This window comes from Thunnus thynnus, chromosome 5, assembly GCF_963924715.1.
Source record: "Thunnus thynnus chromosome 5, fThuThy2.1, whole genome shotgun sequence".
NCBI classification, from domain to species: domain Eukaryota; kingdom Metazoa; phylum Chordata; class Actinopteri; order Scombriformes; family Scombridae; genus Thunnus; species Thunnus thynnus.
In genome coordinates, this window is record NC_089521.1 from 23,355,394 (window position 1) to 23,373,130 (window position 17,737).

Below are 17,737 nucleotides of genomic sequence, written 5' to 3' on the forward strand. Positions count from 1 at the left end.
TTCATTTGTTATCAAGTGAAAATATTCTTTTGAATAAATAGCCTGATTGTGAAAACATCAAAAATCAAACTCCCCTCAAGATATAACGTAAAGTGTCTTTTATCTTAGAACATTTAGTCTGTTCCCTTTCTCTTTATCAGTGTGATTTTGTTGGTTGATAAAGTGCTGAGCTTCCTTGGTGACTCACATGGTTCCTCCACTGTCTACCAAAGTCTCATTCTAAATCAGATCCATCCATTTCCATTAAGATAATGTGCACCGGACAAGCAGGTAGTGTTCAGGAATTGTCTGGTATCTCCTCCTGCCATTCACAGGAGGAAATGGGATGACATTGATCAATGTCATCAAAGTGTTATCACGCAGTGGGTGGAAGTTACAGGTTCAGTGACACGAAGGATTTGTCAGTGGCCTGTTGGGGCAATTGAAGAGTTTAATCTCTCAAAACCAGAACTGAAATGAAACTGAGAAAGAAATCATCAAGATTGACTTAACAAAGATGACAGATGACAGACAACTCTCAATACCAACCATTGTTTTGAAACAGCATGTTTCCTTTTTTGGACCTTACCTCTTACTTTATTGGTTCCAGGGCATCTTTGTGTCTGATACTTTTAAAATAATGAGTTAAAGTTGATGAATTTGAGACGTAACATTAGCTATTTTTAACAGTTAACAGTAGCAGTTAAAATCTGTAACTAGGTTACATCTAACAAGATTTCACTTCTTTTCTCTGATTTGTCGCTTGGTATTCTCTGAGATATTTTTATACTTTACAATCAAAGTAAATCTTTTGGGATTTATGGACTCATTTAGAAGGAGATTACAAATGTGTGCCATTCACCGGCTAATTTCAGTTAACACCATAATCAACCTTTTTAACTTTTTACTGGTAATATTTGACTTTCTGCACATCCTTCATTACAATGTCAGCACAGAAAATTGTTTGTTTGTTAATTAGGAGGGCAAACCTTATCTGGCTTTACAAGGATGCATTCAATTTCCACAATGATTTCAAGAGTTATTTGCTCATCAAATAGCTAATTGCATTTTTGTCGTTGTTAGCTAGTAATGATGATAACAAGTAAAAGTGACAGCACTTCAAGGTTAACAAGTTCAGAGGACAGTTTTTACTAATTAAGTAGTTAATTTTAAGCATCTTAACGTGAATGGGTCTTAATTAAACTACTCCTCAAAGTGTCAGATTACCTCTTGTGAATTTGTTTAACATTTCACTGAGCAGAAATATTGTGTTACACACAGTGGACTGACTTCTCACATGGGAGTCTTGAGCCATCTGTTTTTACACCTTCGCGGGTGCAGTCAGATACATTGTTTACGGTGTTGTTGAGAAGCTGCGCATTCAAACAATGCTATAAGCTATTTTGGTCCTGTTCAATTTCATGCAATTTGAAAATCAGTGGAGTGTGACTGATTTATTCCCTGGGATTTCAAGCAGAGTGCTGCAATATAGTAAACTTCTACAATGTTTAGAAGTAAATTCCTTATATGTTGAAGTATTTTTGATTCTTTCACAGTGTTATAAAATATGCCATAAAGTCCAGATTATAATGAATGGCAGAGACTGTTTGTGAAGCCCTTTGAACAAGCTGAAAATTACAGGATAGCTTTTGTATGGACCAGAGGAGATATTTTGGATGATTAAAATGTTATAACCGAAATAATAACCTTTGTTGCTGGCATATAAAGTACAACCATGCCCCCTCTGATACATAGTACTTTATTCCATAAACTAAACATGAAATCTAGCATTTAGCATCATTTTGAAGATTAGATTACCTCTATATTCTTCATCATTGATGTTCTCAGTAATGGGCTGCATTGTTTTGGAATTAATCCTATTTAATATCTGTGTTCATAATGGCATTGTGAAACCTTACTGTACGTTTAGCTGTTTGTGCTATTATCTTATAATGCCAGGGATAAAGAACAAGCCTGATGGTGCAGGAAACTGTCCAATTAGGTACAGAAGCAGCTTCCTCGTTGGGGCCAAGCCACTCCTGGGGCCTTTGAGCAAGGCCTGTTGCTATGGTGCTGGAGCATGTGTGGAAGACAAGTGCACAATTTCATCTACATGCTTGTTCATATTTCAAGGCTCCCAAGCATAACCACACTCCTCTGCTTATGCAATCACCTTCCATGTGTATATTGTTTTCTCAGAAGCAAACCCAGTGTTTGTTGCTTCATAGTGATGAAGGTTGCTGTATACCCTTGACAGATCAGCCTTGTTACTGTGATAGCATACTAAACTGGAGTCAAGAATTCTCCACCAGTAGTGTGTTTAAAATAATGAAGGACTGAGAGGTCAAAGGGGATTCTGAGACTAATCAGAAACATCTTTGGTGAGAAGCAAACTAGTTCTTTAGCTGGCTGACCCCTAGCCCTCTGTGGAGGGGTCTGTATGTGTGAGAAGTATATGGATAGAGGGCTAATCACGGAGAGAGCCCAAAGGCGAAGGCCTCCTGGCACGTGAAGCGAATACTGAGGAGGCCGAGCTCTTGGGAAGCCTCATTATACATTTAGGGGCGTCCTGTTTTCCCTCTCTCTGGACAGCTGGACAGCTAAATTGTTTGTGGATCAATAGTTTAGCTTCCTACTGGCTCCACAGAGTGAGTGAAGTGCATTTAAACCCAAGAAATCCCATTATGCTTGGCAGAGATGAGAAGCATAGCACTAGGGGCCTCAGCAAGTGCTATTGCACTGCCCATTATTCAATCAGCCTGTTTGTTTACCTGCAATGCCACTGCTGAGACCACCCATAGTCATTTTCCGCTCATGTTATCAAATTGTTTTCGATTTACGTTTTCTTTGCAACACAGTTTCATCCATAAATATCCTGTGATATTCCTATTTGGTGGAAATTTTCAAAAAATGTGGCTATATGATTGTTAAATTATGTATTTGACGCTGTCATTTCCTGAACCTTCCAGATCACTAAGGGATCGATTCCTCCTCCCTCCATCTAGGCTTATACATATTATACCAAAAATTGTGGTACATAACCAGGACGGTCATGTCATGACTCGTATTCAAACATCAGGAGACTATTGGGCATTTTACAGTATGTTAAGATTAAGAAACTCAATGCTTTAGTGGTAACATTAGATGCAGAAAAAGCATTCAATCATATAGAGTGGAAGTATTTGTTTAGAACTTGAAATTTATTTTCTTTGAGTGTTTTATTGATTAAGTCAAATTGCTATACTCTGCACAGCAAGCATCAGTTTCCATTAATGGGGCAATGTCTTCTCCTTTTACAGTAAGTAAATGTGCAAAACAAGGATGCCCTTTATCTCCCTTATTATTTGCATTAGTAATGGAGCCTTCAGCTGAAATTATTAGATCTAGTACTTCAGTTACTGGTATTCAAACCAAGGAAAAACTACATAAGATTTCTCTGTATGCTGATGATGTTCTTTCATGTCTGAGTAATCCCATGTCCTCAGTCCCAGCTATTATCAATTAATGAGTTTGGGTTGTTTTCTGGATATAAGATCAATTATGGGAAATCATTGGCATTACCAGTTGGAAATTTAAGATGCTCTGATTTATTGGGACACATTCCTTGTCAGTTGTCTTCTAATGGGTTCAGGTATCTAGGCATTTTTGTTTCTTATATTTTGGATGATATGATAAAAATGAATCTAGACCCAGTGGTGAATGGAATTAGAAGAGATCTTCAAAGATGGGGCCCTTTATCAATATTACTACATGGACGGGTAGCCATTATAAAGATGAATGTTTTACAGAGGCTATTACTTCCAATGCAGATGTTGCCTAATTATGTCGCAGTTAAGTTGTTTAAATCACTACATAGCATGATTTGTAAATTTGTGTGGAAGTTTAAGCGCCCTAGACTTAAGTTGGAGAAATTGCAATTACCTGTGGACAAAGAAGGATTAGCACTTCCCAATGTAATGTACTGTTACCGGGCTTCAGAAATTAGATACATCAGAGAATGGATAAAAAAATGACCTTAATTCTGCATTTCTTGATTTGGAAATTACTGGGTGTGAGCCTGTTCTTTCAGACATACCATTTGTAAATAATGCAGTTCCACTACAGGGGATGAAAGGAAACTTTACCGTTAGAAATACTCTCAAAACCTGGAATCACCAATGTAGGCACTTTGCGATAATAAATCAATACTCTGTTTTGCACTTATTGTATGATATCCTGATTTTGCACAATCAAGTCATGGAAGGATGCTGGTTTTTCTAAAATACAAGATCTGTTTTTAGGAGGGACTCTTAAATCCTTTTCACAACTCAGGACTGAATTCAACCTTCCTCAAGCACAATTTTTCCGCTATCTACAGTTTAGGAATTACATCCAATCCATACCAATATATAAGAGTGGTCTGTACATGAATCATTTGTAAAAGATACTATTGAAAGCTTATTCATCAAGGAAGAAAGTATATGATAAGTATATGAAAGTATATATGATCAAATGTTTGTTAATATCACTACTATCAGTAGTAAAACATCCTGGGGGGAAGATTTTGGGTCCCATCTTGGTGATGAAATGTGGGGAAACATTTTAATGAATACACAGAAAAATAAATGCTCTAAAATCCTGAGATCCAAAATAAGATTATTCACAGACTACATGTAACCCCAGCTGTTTGATGTAAATATGATCCTATGTACTCTCCATTATGTATGAATTGTAAAAATAGCAGTGGTACATATAGTCGTCTTCTGTGGTCATGCCCTAAAATTGCAATTTTTGGGCTATCAGTTCAAAACAAGATTGAGAAAATATTTTTGGAATAGATATACCTCTAAGTCCTTATCTCTTTGTACTGGGATTAGACTCTAATTATGAACGCAGGTGGAGGTGCGTTCTTAGAATCACTTTGTATGCTGCACGCCTCATAATATTACAAAAATGGCTTATGACTACTGCTGTTTTTCATATGTCTGTTTGCTCTTGTGTCATTTTGGATTGTATAATTTTTTTACTGTTTAAAATAAAAAAATACTTAGCACAAGTAGGAGTGATTAAAAGTTATAACATTGTGTTGTGCTCCCCTACAGACCAGCTGATTGTATATTAATGCTGCTCATTATAACCAGAGCCTGGCTGCAGCCTGTCTGTATTGATTCAACACTTATTTAGAATGCCTGTTGTTTTTCAGTCCAGCTCTTTGGCTATGTATAAGGCAGAGAGAGAAAAGGCGTAGAGAGAGAAGCAAAAGAAGGGGGTGTGGGGGGTGTAATGAGAAACAGAGAAGGACAAAACATTTGGAGCTCTCCCTTCATTCCTTAGATCAGTGTAACCAGAAATAAAAGCTGTGGCTGGTGCAGGCTTTGAGCTGTGGGCAGCCGCTGTCCTCTTCTGGCTCTCTTGCTGTGCTGCCGGTGTATTTGTGTTTTGCTGGTCAGCCTCCGAGCTCCCGGGCCTTCGGCTGCATCTCTACATGAAGAGCCCATTGATATGGGCAACATTAGCATTCGATGTGAGCGAACCCACAAACAGGTTGGTTTTCCGTTTCACACTAACAAACCTGTTCCCTCTGGATCCTCTCAAAGGGTCTCAAATCAACCCTCTTGTTGCATAGTAAATGAATGCGGATAAAAGAGGTCAAAGAATGCTTATGTAGCCCTCTTCAGTCCAAGCAGTGTACTCTTTGTATAAGGCCTCGCCCTGCCAACTGACAGGCCAGGGCAACAGTTTTTAGCTGGCGTCACACTATCACATGTGGCCCACAAACTTGCAAGGTGATGTAACCACCTGCGTCATGTTTTCTGTAAGTGCTAGCGGGACAATACACCAGCACTAATAGCTTCCGACACACTGCTCGAAAATGTCACTGAACAAAAGTTGTTCTTTTCAGTTGGCATATCATTATTCAGATCTGAACCCAGCATTCTGAGGAAAGCTGGCTGACTTATGCATGAGGCTTGTGCACTAATTATGCTCCAGATTCTTTTCCTTGTCTCAGATTGTAGCTGCAGGAGCTTTTGTTACAATCTGCTAATTCATGCTACTGACATTATTCTCACAATTTTTACTTAGCAATCGCAAATTGGCCCCGAGACAGTGATTCCCCTAGGTTGACTGCTTTGGGGTGGTGGTAGGAGGGACTGGGCGGGTGGAGGTGGGGGTGGGGGTAAGGGGTTGCTGAGCAAAGCTTGGGAGAGACTCAGCAGCCAGACATTTCTCTCTGTTCTCTGATACTAATATGAGAATAGCTGGTCCACCTTAAAGGTCACCTTTAAGTTAGCTTGGTGAGGTTAGGCTAACCCATTGTGGCTAACTTCGGGGCTAATCCCCTCGACTTTTCCAGCAGTTGGAGAAACAACAGATGAGACTTTTCTTGATCTTGAGAAGCTGCAGCATTTATTAACTGACACATTGTAGCCTATACTGTACATTTACTGGCAGATTGACAACTTACTTCTAACTTTTTCCTCTACTCTGCTTGCATTCACCGTCACTTTTCTGCTTTATGCTCAACCACACACTTGCTACCAAAGGGCGGAACGGGGGGAAGGGTGGCTTCTTGAACTCCAGCCCTGAATATTTTCTCAAAAACCCCAAACATTTAGATTTTTAAAATAATTTCAACTTTGTGTCATTTCCCATCAGTCTCTCTGACTGCACCCGCAGATCAATGGAGCAAAAGTTATATTACTGGGAAATATCGCCATCTGTATCTCCGCCCTAACATTGTCATGGGGGGTTGTTGTCTCGTGTGTTTTGTGTTTCATTCAGTTGTGTCACCTCTTTGAGCAAGCTTGCTAGCTAGCTAGCTAACTAGTTTATGGACGAGCCAGGAGGGGAAGTACGTGAGAGAGCGAAAGGACAGGAGGAAACCTGTGGAGCAAGAACAGGACAAGAGGAGGAGAGATGATGAGGGGAGTAAGAAAGGAGTGAAAAGCAGAAGTTAAGTGAAAGAGAGAGAAGAGGAGAAAAAATCGTGATGAAGAGCCAGAAGGAGAGAAGTGGAGAAGTGAGAAGAGGACAGAAGTGAAAGTCTGGATTTGAATGGGGGAGAGAAGAAAGGACGGAGTGACAGAGAAGGTGAGGAAAAGGATGAAGGAGAGAATAGGAAATGAGATGTGAAAACTTGCGGAGAAAGCAGGTGAATAGGAAAAGGGACAAGAGATGAAAATGTGTTGAGAAGAAAGGAGTGAACAACAAAGGAGTAAAGGAGGGCAGAGGTGCCAGGAGCAGATGTAAGAGAATAAGATATGCATTTAATCTTTTTTGCATCATAGGTGTATGATCAGAAATCTTAATACTTTTTATATTTTCTTCTTTCAGTGGAGGACATTTCCAGGGATAAATGAGTGAGCTAAGAGAGCGTGAGAGAAGTTAAGAAGAAAAGAGGAGGAAAGGAGAACAGAGTGACCAGGAGTAGATCAAATAAAGTACCATAAGATAATAATATATGCCCATGTTGTTTATCCTACCATGCTATTCCCTAAAGAAATCTAATATAAATTGAGTAAATGTTCTTCTGTTGGCCTAATATTCAATTCAGAGTAGTGAAGACCACATTTACTTGGCATTGTTGTGGATCCTTGATTTGCTATCAGAGAAGCCCAGATTATTATGGCATGGATTCAAATGTGGCAGATTTGTCAGCTAAACATTCATTCTGCAAACTCTTCTCCAGCATGGTATAACAAAAATAGGTTTCAAGATTAGTAATGCTGTTTACACCAAATTCCTATCCTACATATTATGTAACTTAAAAATAGTAACTTCAGACAATTTTTTGCTTCTTATTAGGTGGCAGGAGTGAAAATGAGTCATCCTCAATATTGGTTGTGTTATTGTTTCAGAATGATGAAGATTGATTAGACCAATTAGATACAAAAAAGGGTGTAGTCTCTACAGGATGATTTTTTTTCTTGTTTTTCCCAAATGATGTACAGATTTTTAGGCATTATATTATTTAAATGGCTTGAAAAATAGTGCATATAACTGCTGTAAAAGGGAAAAAGCCCTGAATGTTTACAATGTCTGGCTCTGCCCCTGCTTGCTACACACACACATTACGCACTGCCCTATTCCGTAAAGGAACTACGCTACCAAGAGTTTCCCAGGCAACGACACAGAGGTCGACTCGTGTTTCAGAACAGCGCTGCACAAAGACTCCCAAACACAAATGATTATTGATTTCTGAATGAATGGATCTTTGGTGTTATTTTTCGCATTAAAATAATATTTTTTTTTGGCCTGGCGGGGGTCCTCGTTGGCCTTTTGGCTACTCAGGCTTATACAATTATAGGGGAAACACAGCGAGAAGAAGTGGCTTAAATTACCCCATGAAAAATAACACATGCAATCTTGGTGTTCACCACCATTATGTGTTTTTAACTATCATGTGTCAGAGCCCTGCCTGAGCAAGTCATCCTGATGCTAAAAGGGAGGTTGAGGGAGAGAAGAACAGGAAGAGAGAGCCAGCCTCCTAATTACAGATCTTTTTCTCCTACCATTGTGCATTTCAGCTTTACTGTAGGGGAATTTATATGAACAGTAAACAGGCAGGTAATGAAGACGCAAGCGAAGATACCACCCTCATTATTCTCATTACTGGCCGTCTAGACTGAGGGAGGCGCCGGCAATCACAACATCACTTCCCTGCCTGACTGAAAATATCTCTCACAGTATTCCATGGAGAAAAATAAGCCATGCATGCATATTAATCGAGTATTTGTTCAGAGTTCAGTAGGGCATGGCAGCGTACACCTTCCATACTGTACCGGTGGGCTTCGTGGTGAAATGTGTCAGTTGTATCGTGGCTGGTGTCACCGGTTGGATTATTCATGAGCAAGGTGTAATGGCAGTGAGTGGAGGAAAGGGCATCCAGAGGTGAATCTGACTGCGAGAAAGAGCACTGAATCATTTTTTTCTGTGCTCTTTTCACACACGTCCCCCCCCCCTACTTTGCCGTACTCTGACTGTTATCTGCAACACACAGCTCCACTCATGCTGCACACACAGGGGCATAGTGTGTTGAGGACAGACAGAGCGAAGGGCACAGCGTCACAGTCAGGCAAGCATACATCCGACATGCACGCTCACACACACACAGACACACACACACACACACACACACACAAATATGTACAATAGATAGAAAGAGGAGGGGTTATACTTCTCTTAATTCCTCTGCAACAGAGGACAACAAGACAAAGCAAAACACTGCTCCTTTATATGACTGAAGGGGGATGGAAACCACTCCATGTTTGGAGAGACTGCTGGAGTACTTAATGTTATTCACATTGACCCGTGACCAATCAGATCATGATCTGACTCCGGTACAATCAAATGAAAAGCTTGCCAAAAAATGGTAACTAATTGTATATATTAAGTATCAGTCTAAATAATTTATGAATCATATTTTTCACACAAAAAATGAAACAAAACATAAATCTGAAAGAATTTTCATAGGTAAAAAAAACAAACAAATTTGTGTAGCCTACATTCAGTCTTTATGCTAAGCTAAGCTAACAGATATGAGTCTGAGAGCGATGTCTCATCTAACTCTCCTTAAGAAAGCAAATAAGTCAGCCCATTCCTCTAAAAGAAAACTGACAAACAGAAAATTTATCTGAAATTTTACAATAATTAACTGTTCTTTTTAATCTTTTTTTTCCCTTAGAATTATTATGAAAAGTTATAAAACCACTGCTTAGTACTTTGGCATGAATAAAAACCAGCAGAATGTCGGTGAAATAGCCTTGTGAGTACTCTGAAGATAGTCAAGCAAAGACATAATATATAAAAAGTCTCAACCTAGTTAAGCTTGCTTGCTGCTGCCAGAGGGAAGGCGAGCTTGATTGTAAATGCTGTAATCCAGGTTGATATCTGAGCAGTGTCTTGAAGAGATTGATTGCACTGCAGCTACTTATTCATAATGTCTGCAGTACTTCCCCTAGGTTGACTGCTTTGGGGTGATGGGGGTTGGCCGGGGGGTGGGGGGTTGGGGGTCGGGGGTGGCGCTTATCAAAAACTCAAGGCACTCATCAGCCAGACATTTCTCCATTCACTGTTAAAGAGCGGCTGAGATTGACGCTAAAATGAGAATCGCAGGTCCACCTGAAAGGTCTGTCCACCTTAAGTGAGCCTGGTCAGGTTAGGCTAACTCATTGTTGCTAAATTCGAGGCTAACCCCCTTCGATAGACGAGTAATTTCATGGTCTTGAAGAGCTGCAGCATTTATTAACTGACACACTGTAGTCAGTGTTGTACATTTACTGCCACACTGACAACTTACTGCTAACCTTTTCCTCTGCTCCGCTCGCATTCACCGTCACTTTTCTGCCACTCGCTCCCTGCACTCGCTCAACTACACATGCTCATTTACACACACACTGCACACACATGCACACACACACACACACACATTACGCACTCCCCTATTCCGCTGAGCTATGCGACTCTTATAACAGTGTCTTTCACGTATATGTCCTTTGAAGAATGAAGAGAGAAAGATGAATGACTCAAAACAATTCCACAATAATGTAAGGTGTTATTGTGCTTGCACAGCGTGTGAGTGAAAATCATTAGTAGCCCATTGATATTAACGATCATGTGAAATTTTAGCAGTGGCGCTCACAGTTTAGCAGTAGCAGTTATTCAGCGCTGCTGGATTAATATAAGGGAAACACTGGTCTGATGTAATATGTTTGTAATATTTGTCTAGTTGTTTACTTAAATATTGTATTATGTATGTGAAGGCTATGGGACACGACACATTTCAGAAAAATATTCTGATAATAAAGTCAAATCAAACAGCTTCATGACAGCGGAGAAATAATTTCCTTATGTAAAGTGATAATCTTGTGATCTTATTGCCAGAAAGCTCCCATACATCTACACCTCCTTATGCTGACACAGCCAAGTGGTGTCATGTAATAATTTTGTCATTCATTTTTTTGAAGATACAGCACATTAGCCTAATCATATTCAAAAATTTATCTCAACAGTCTGTTGATCGTGGCCTGGCATTCTGATCCAAGTGCTCTGTTTCAACGCATCTCCCTCTGTTCTTCTCCGTTGTTTAAGTGGGCACCTGTTCTGCATTATGAGCCATGATCACATGGTGTGACTTGGCCAAGAGACACCGTATGACTCAGGTCTTTGCACAGGCTGCGCTCATTGTCAGTCGGCACGCACACCGCTTTCCAACAGGCTGTCTGACTGTGGCCATGTGCTCAGCAGTAAACACAGGTGACTGGGTCTGTTTACATGCACACTGTGTTCCGGACATGAATGTATATGACGGTGCAGGGCCGGGTCCAGATTCACAAATATCCCTTCATGCTCAAGTTAACAGACTGTTTTGTTTATTACACAAGAAACAACCAACAGAGAAACAGTGAATTTGAAAATGTGTGTACGTGCTTTAATATATCAACAAATATTTGCTTGTTCTGGCTGTCATACTTAGATTTCTGGCAATTTCAATAAGAGCTCATGCTGACAGTTTTAAATTGTATATGCAGCTTTTCAAGGAAGGAGTAGTTTCGAGTGCCAACTAACAGGGGAAAATATTATTTTACACATAAATGCACCCATTCAGAGAGACTGCGGAGCTCATAGAGGCACAAGTAGTGGAGGAAGACGTCCTAATGGGTAGGCATGAATATGCATGGTGCTGCTTAAAAGCACTGGCACAGACTAATACAGTATGGCAGTCAATGGACTTACAGAGCAGGCTTTGTCTCGAGTACTTTCAACTCTGGAGGAGATGTCTGAGCCTTTTGTTTGAACCGTTCAACCCTAAAGTGCCACTGCAGAAATGTCAGAAAGAGAATCTTTAAATCGTGTAAAAGCATATCATAGAATATGGGGAGCTTTATTTTGTGTTAATTATATCTCCTCACTCACTACCTAATTACTTATTTATCAGTAAGATCATAGGGTGTTTACATTTCTAACCAACTTGGAATTATGATGTTTCATGTGGAGTTCATTGAGCTTGAGTTGGTTTAATGAATCGTTAAGTTACCAAAGTAAACAACTCGGCATGTGTCTGGTGCACCAGGGACTGTTCTCCCAAATCTCTTGTGGTCCAAACGTATTCTAGACATGTACCAAGGCTGTTCAGAGACTGAATGGCAGAGGATTTGTTTCTCTCCTCCTCATTCCCTGGAATAATCTGTCATCCATCCACATCCGCCTTTGAGAAAAATCTTGAAATGGGAAATACTGGAAGTAAACAAATATCTGCTGGGCTCGCGATCAAGTTCTTAAAGCTGCAAATTATGCAACGCTGCCCCTGGCAAAAGGGCTGCTGTTGCTTCAAAGCTGCAGCGGCATTAATAATAGCCACATGGCTCCAACAAATTATATTATCATTCCCAAAGCTTCAGCACATCCAGTCCATGCATCAATCTCCTGACCGTGTCTGCTTTCTCCATTCATCCGTTCTTCTACAGTCTGTATGAGGCAGTGTGGTTTGACATAAGAATGTGAACAAAACTGTGGCCAAGTGTCTCTTTAGGGACAGACATACTGCTGAGAAAAAAAAGAAGAAAATCTGGACAGATTTGGTTATTGGGCAGATCCAGACATAGTGTTCTTTGTACAAGAAAATCAGCAAAAAGAGCCCACTGCTGGGACTGGGAAGAAAGCCGCTGTGGTAATAAGAAAATCTATGCTTGTTTATAATCTGAGCAGTCAAAATATGGGGTTGTGCTGTATTGCATCCGCAGTGCATAATTGGTATGTCAGATTTTAAATCTCAGTGTAAAGTACTGTGAACAAACAAGACCAATAAAAATGGTTTATTGCCTCATGGCATGAGAGGATGTCTCTTTAAGGGTCTGTGCAGACTGCAGTACTGAAAGAGCTTCTCATAACACCAATGGTGAAATAATGTCCAGGGTGTTTATGTTGTTCGGTAAAGTGGAAAAGGGTGAAAAAAGCACAGTGGCATGGAAAGGGGGGGGGGGGGACGACAAGCAACACTCATTGTGACGGAAGTTACTCTGTATATTTCTTATTGCCAACAAATCCCATGAAAAGACCAAACAATTAGTTGATCGAACTAATAAGTATTGTCTATGTAGCCAAAGCCTGATCTAGCCTCCTCGGTGTCGTAGACCTCTGTTGTTGTCTAAAAACTTATCAATGAGCCACACTGTTGCGCTGGGTGATATGTGCCTTCATGACAATGTACATGTGCACTGTAGCTTAATTCGAGTCAATCCCACATACACTGTTCTGGTACTATAAATACTCAGCAGCACACCCAACCTGCAGCTAAAAATAGTCCCCAACAAATACACTATTTACTCTGGTTTGAGTAACATTTGTTAAAAACTGCAATTCCCATCTGTTGAACATATGTAAATTGTGGCCCATTTTTAAAGATTCATGCCTCAAAGGACCAGTGTGTCAGATTAAGAGGGCTCTATTGGCAGAAATTGAATATAATATTCTTAAGTTGTTTAGTGTGTAATCACCTGAAAGTAAGAATCATGTTTTCATTAAATAGAATGAGCCAATTGTATCTACAGAGGGAGGGGTCCTCTTCCACGGAGCCTGCCATGTTGCACTGCCATGTTTCTACAGTAGCCCAGAACAGACAAAGCAAGCACTGGCTTTAGAGAGGGTCTTTGCATATGTCGTGAGTTTTGCAGCTACTGTACGTTCTCTTACATGCTTGGAAGGAAGGGGTTGAGGGGAGGGGTATTCAGTTGGTTGTAATCTCCAACCTCACTGCTAGATGCCACCATAGACTGTATATAAAGATGGACGACGCGTCTCCACTTCCTACCGCTATGCAAAAGTGACAAAATATGTCCTTTCTGGGAGCTGCCATCTTGCTTGTGTGACGTCTCTGTGCAGTAGAGTTGGGCGGAGGCTGACGGAGGTTTGAGAGCAGCTGTCATAGCTGTCAATCATGGTGTCACATCCCCTTTTTATATTGTCAAATAACTAATTAAAAACAAACATCAGAAAAATGAGCACTTGGACAAACATCAGCGTAAAAAGAACTACCTAAAATGACAGAAACCATCTTTGGGAAAAATTTATTTGACGTGTACTTTGATTTTTTTCAGTTTGGCTCATGTCCCATCCGCTAACATGGAGGGGGTGGGATTTATGATCTATACTGTCACCAGCCACCAGGGTGCGATTGAGATGTTTTGGCTTCACTTTTGGGGAGCTGTCATGGCGTCCATCTTTATATACAGTCAATGGATGCCACTAAATCCTACACACTAGTCCTTTAAGTAGGAACAAATGGGCTCCAGGCTGAGTGAAACAGACAGGTTTAGTCAAAAAATACTGAGATGAATAAGACGTTGTTGTTTTTCATAGGCTTTGCTGACAATAAGATTAATAGAACTTTTCACAGCAGACATTTTGACATGTCAAAGCAGGAGGAGCACAGGAGCAATTAACAACATTAATGATGACTGAACCTCATTTAGTTTTTCCACATTCATGACCCTGGTTCAGTGCATGATGTAGAACAATTTGTAGAACATATACCATTATTTGTCTTATACTACAATGACCCATGATGGTTGCCCAGATATTTTCATGGTAGTATATCAGAGATATATCTGCTCATTATGTAGTCATTTTGTTTTTGTTGTTGTCTATATTGGTTGAAAATATAGTTTTAGAATCACCCATATGGCCCACATTGATATATGTCAATATCTGTTTTCTTGTATCTCTACATAGTTTGTGAATGTAGTTTATATATTGTGAATGTAGTGTGTGTAATTTTGTTTTTGGTTGACAGACTCATGGGATTTAATGTTGGGAAGGGTCCCTGTGGAGTTTTCAGTGAGGCAGGTCTGAGGACACCCCTGACTACAGGTAGCCACTTGGTGCACCTGTTGGTAATAAGTTGACTTACATTCATTGTTGGTGAAAAGTTAGCATAGCCGAAAACACTTCCTAACTAAACTAAAAAACTAAATTTCGACATAAATTTTGAAAACGGAATAAAAATAACAATCTAATTGATTTGGGTTTGTGAACATCTGGACTGATACTGAACAACCTGTGTATGTTTGTGAGAAACTGTGGGAAACATTAGTACTTGAAAGGGAGACTTCTAACCATCCTAATTATAATGTCAATAGATTGCAGCAGTGATACTGAAGTATCAGTACCGTATTAATGAATCAATACTGTGTGATTGATCCAGCCTCTCTGACTCAGATTTACCTGAGCTGTATTGTATTGCTGACAAACATTGATTAATCTTCAGATGGATTCCATCTTGCAGGGATTGCTCTGTGTATTCTAACACACAAGGGAACTGATTAATACATGTCAATGATTGGCTGTCGTCACACCCACATCAACAAAGATGTTGCTGTATCCTTCGCAGTGAAAGCATCCTGTTTGGCCTGTGACTGTCACTGACTGACATTGTTTCTCAATGGTCATTATATCCTCATGTGCTTGGAAGGTACATTTTTTTCTGCCATTTTACAATCAGACAGGCTGCTAGTGAAAAGATTCACTCAAGTGTTAAAGCAAGGGAACACTGGACTCTTCAGTTGACTTGCACTTATTCACCCACCCACACCCACTCACTCTTGAGTCGCTGAGTTTCTCCGACAAAGCTGAAGGAAAATGCAGATATTAAGCAGTGTGTAGATGAGAGGATTGTTTGGTTTGTCTGGTTGTCAAAGCATTTCAAGACTCCTCCCCTCAGATCTTCTCACCTGCAGTTTCTTCAAACAGTTTACTGAGCAGATGTGGATAATGAAGAGCGAGTAGCCCAGAGGTGAGATATTGCTCGTGCTTCTTTGAAAGAAGAAAAAGATGGAGTGGGCAGTTAGCTGAAGTCGGGCACTGTTGTCAGTGATTAGGCTTAAGGCTTTGCTGTACAGTGTTCAGTGTTCAGTCCCCCACTCTCTATTGTAAGAGAGAAAGAGATCATGTTTGTATTTGAGTGCGTCTGCATTTGAGTGTAGTAGGGAGTGAGAGAGAGGGAGAGTGTCAAATCTCTAGAACAGTAGGAGACACAAACATGGGACCTGGGTTCTGTGCTGTGACCTTGTTTGCTAATTAAGTGTCAGACCTATTTTTCCACTCCAGAAAAAAAATCCCATATCTTAGGGCTTATTTTGCCAGAAGGCAATGGGAACTCTCGTTTTGCTACTGTTGGCTGGCTTCTCTCGGTCTATGTCTTTGTGCGTGGTTGTGTGTGTGTGTGTGTATGAACACAAGTCAGGCATATCATTAGAGAGTCTACTGCATGAAGCTGTAACTATATGATGTAACAATACTGTACAATGAAGCTAAAATGTCACTTTTACTGTCATTAGTAAGGACTTCAGTGATCTGTTTCACACAGGCCCTATTAGGGTCAATTTAACGCCTTGCACAAATAGTAAATGCGTAGAGTACATTAAATGTTGACTTTGCTGGCCTTAAACACTTCATTGCAGTTAAATGACTGATCTGATATTATTTTAGTGTTCTAGCTTAATAAAATGAAAAATGAATCATACTACTTGTTTGCTCATTATATTCACATGTAGAGCTGAATTGATCAGTCAGTTAATTGACTGATTAATCAGTTGACTGAGAAAATTAGTTAAAAAAAAGTAATTTGAAAGCAAAAATGCTGAAAATGTACTTGTTTCAGGTTCTCAGATGTGAATATTCACAGATTTTCATAGACTTCTGACAAAACTAGCAATTTGATTACGTAAACTTGAGCTGTGGGTAATTTTATGGACCAAAAGATTAATTGATTAAATGAAAAAATAATGGAAAGATGAATCCATAATTAACCATAATTGTTTGTTGCAGCCCAAAAGGATTAAAGCACTAACAGTGATCTCCATGTTATATCATTATACATATTAATATTGAGGTATTTTAAAATATAACAATATTTAAGTTTGCTAATACTGAGCCGTGCTAATTCCTGTCTGTTTGTTTGATCTATTATGCTTTCTTTATTGAATTCCAGAAATGTATTTCACGATCTTGGTTGTGATCTAAAAACACAGATACCTTGGTTGAGGATTTTATCCATACAGCTGACCCCTACTCACATCTACTTGTTGTATAGATGTAGTACTGAACGAGATCGCACATGAACCTATTAAATACTGATCTACCATTGCCTTTACATCACAGTCGAGGTTCATCACACTGGCTTGAAAAGTTGTTTTCTTGACATATTTCCCCTTGTCTCTTTGCATCTAGCCACCCACTTTACATTGTATGTGTTTTGTTCAGTGAGCATGAAAATTGCCCTATTTAATGACACCCTCCCATGCTTCTCAAGATGCAATGTCTCGAGAACCTCTGAGAACGACTCACTGACCCTTCCCCTAAAGACTCTGAACTCCATAGAAGGTGCGGCTTTAAGTGAACAGCAGATTTCATTATAGATTTTTGGTTTTATCCCTATTGTATCGGACATTGTTATGTGCTATCGCTGTAGGGCATAAGTGATTGTTTGTCCAGTCCTAAAAAGAGCATCATTGTGCGCGTGGCACATATCAGTCACTTGAAGGCCAATGTTGACCTATATATGAAGACCTGGGTCAAAAGAGGGGCGAGCAAGCCTCAACACACGGTAAATATCTAGTCTAATGAGCCTTAGTGCAGCACCCAGTGACACGACATGCGTCAGACTGTGGCACACACAGATCTAGCCAAGAGGAAACAGGGTTTTATGTGGTACTTGGATGATCTCTTCAAGCTGAAACATTGTGTGTTTGTGGTTGTGTAATGTAGACTACTGCCTTCTGAA

At 39.8% G+C, this 17,737-nt stretch overlaps 1 protein-coding gene across 2 annotated transcripts in view; it reads left to right on the top strand.

Moving 5' to 3' along the window:
- Nucleotides 1-17,737, top strand: part of LOC137183304 (contactin-1a-like) — a 71,223-nt gene that overhangs the window by 5,361 nt on the left and 48,125 nt on the right. The window lies entirely within an intron of this gene.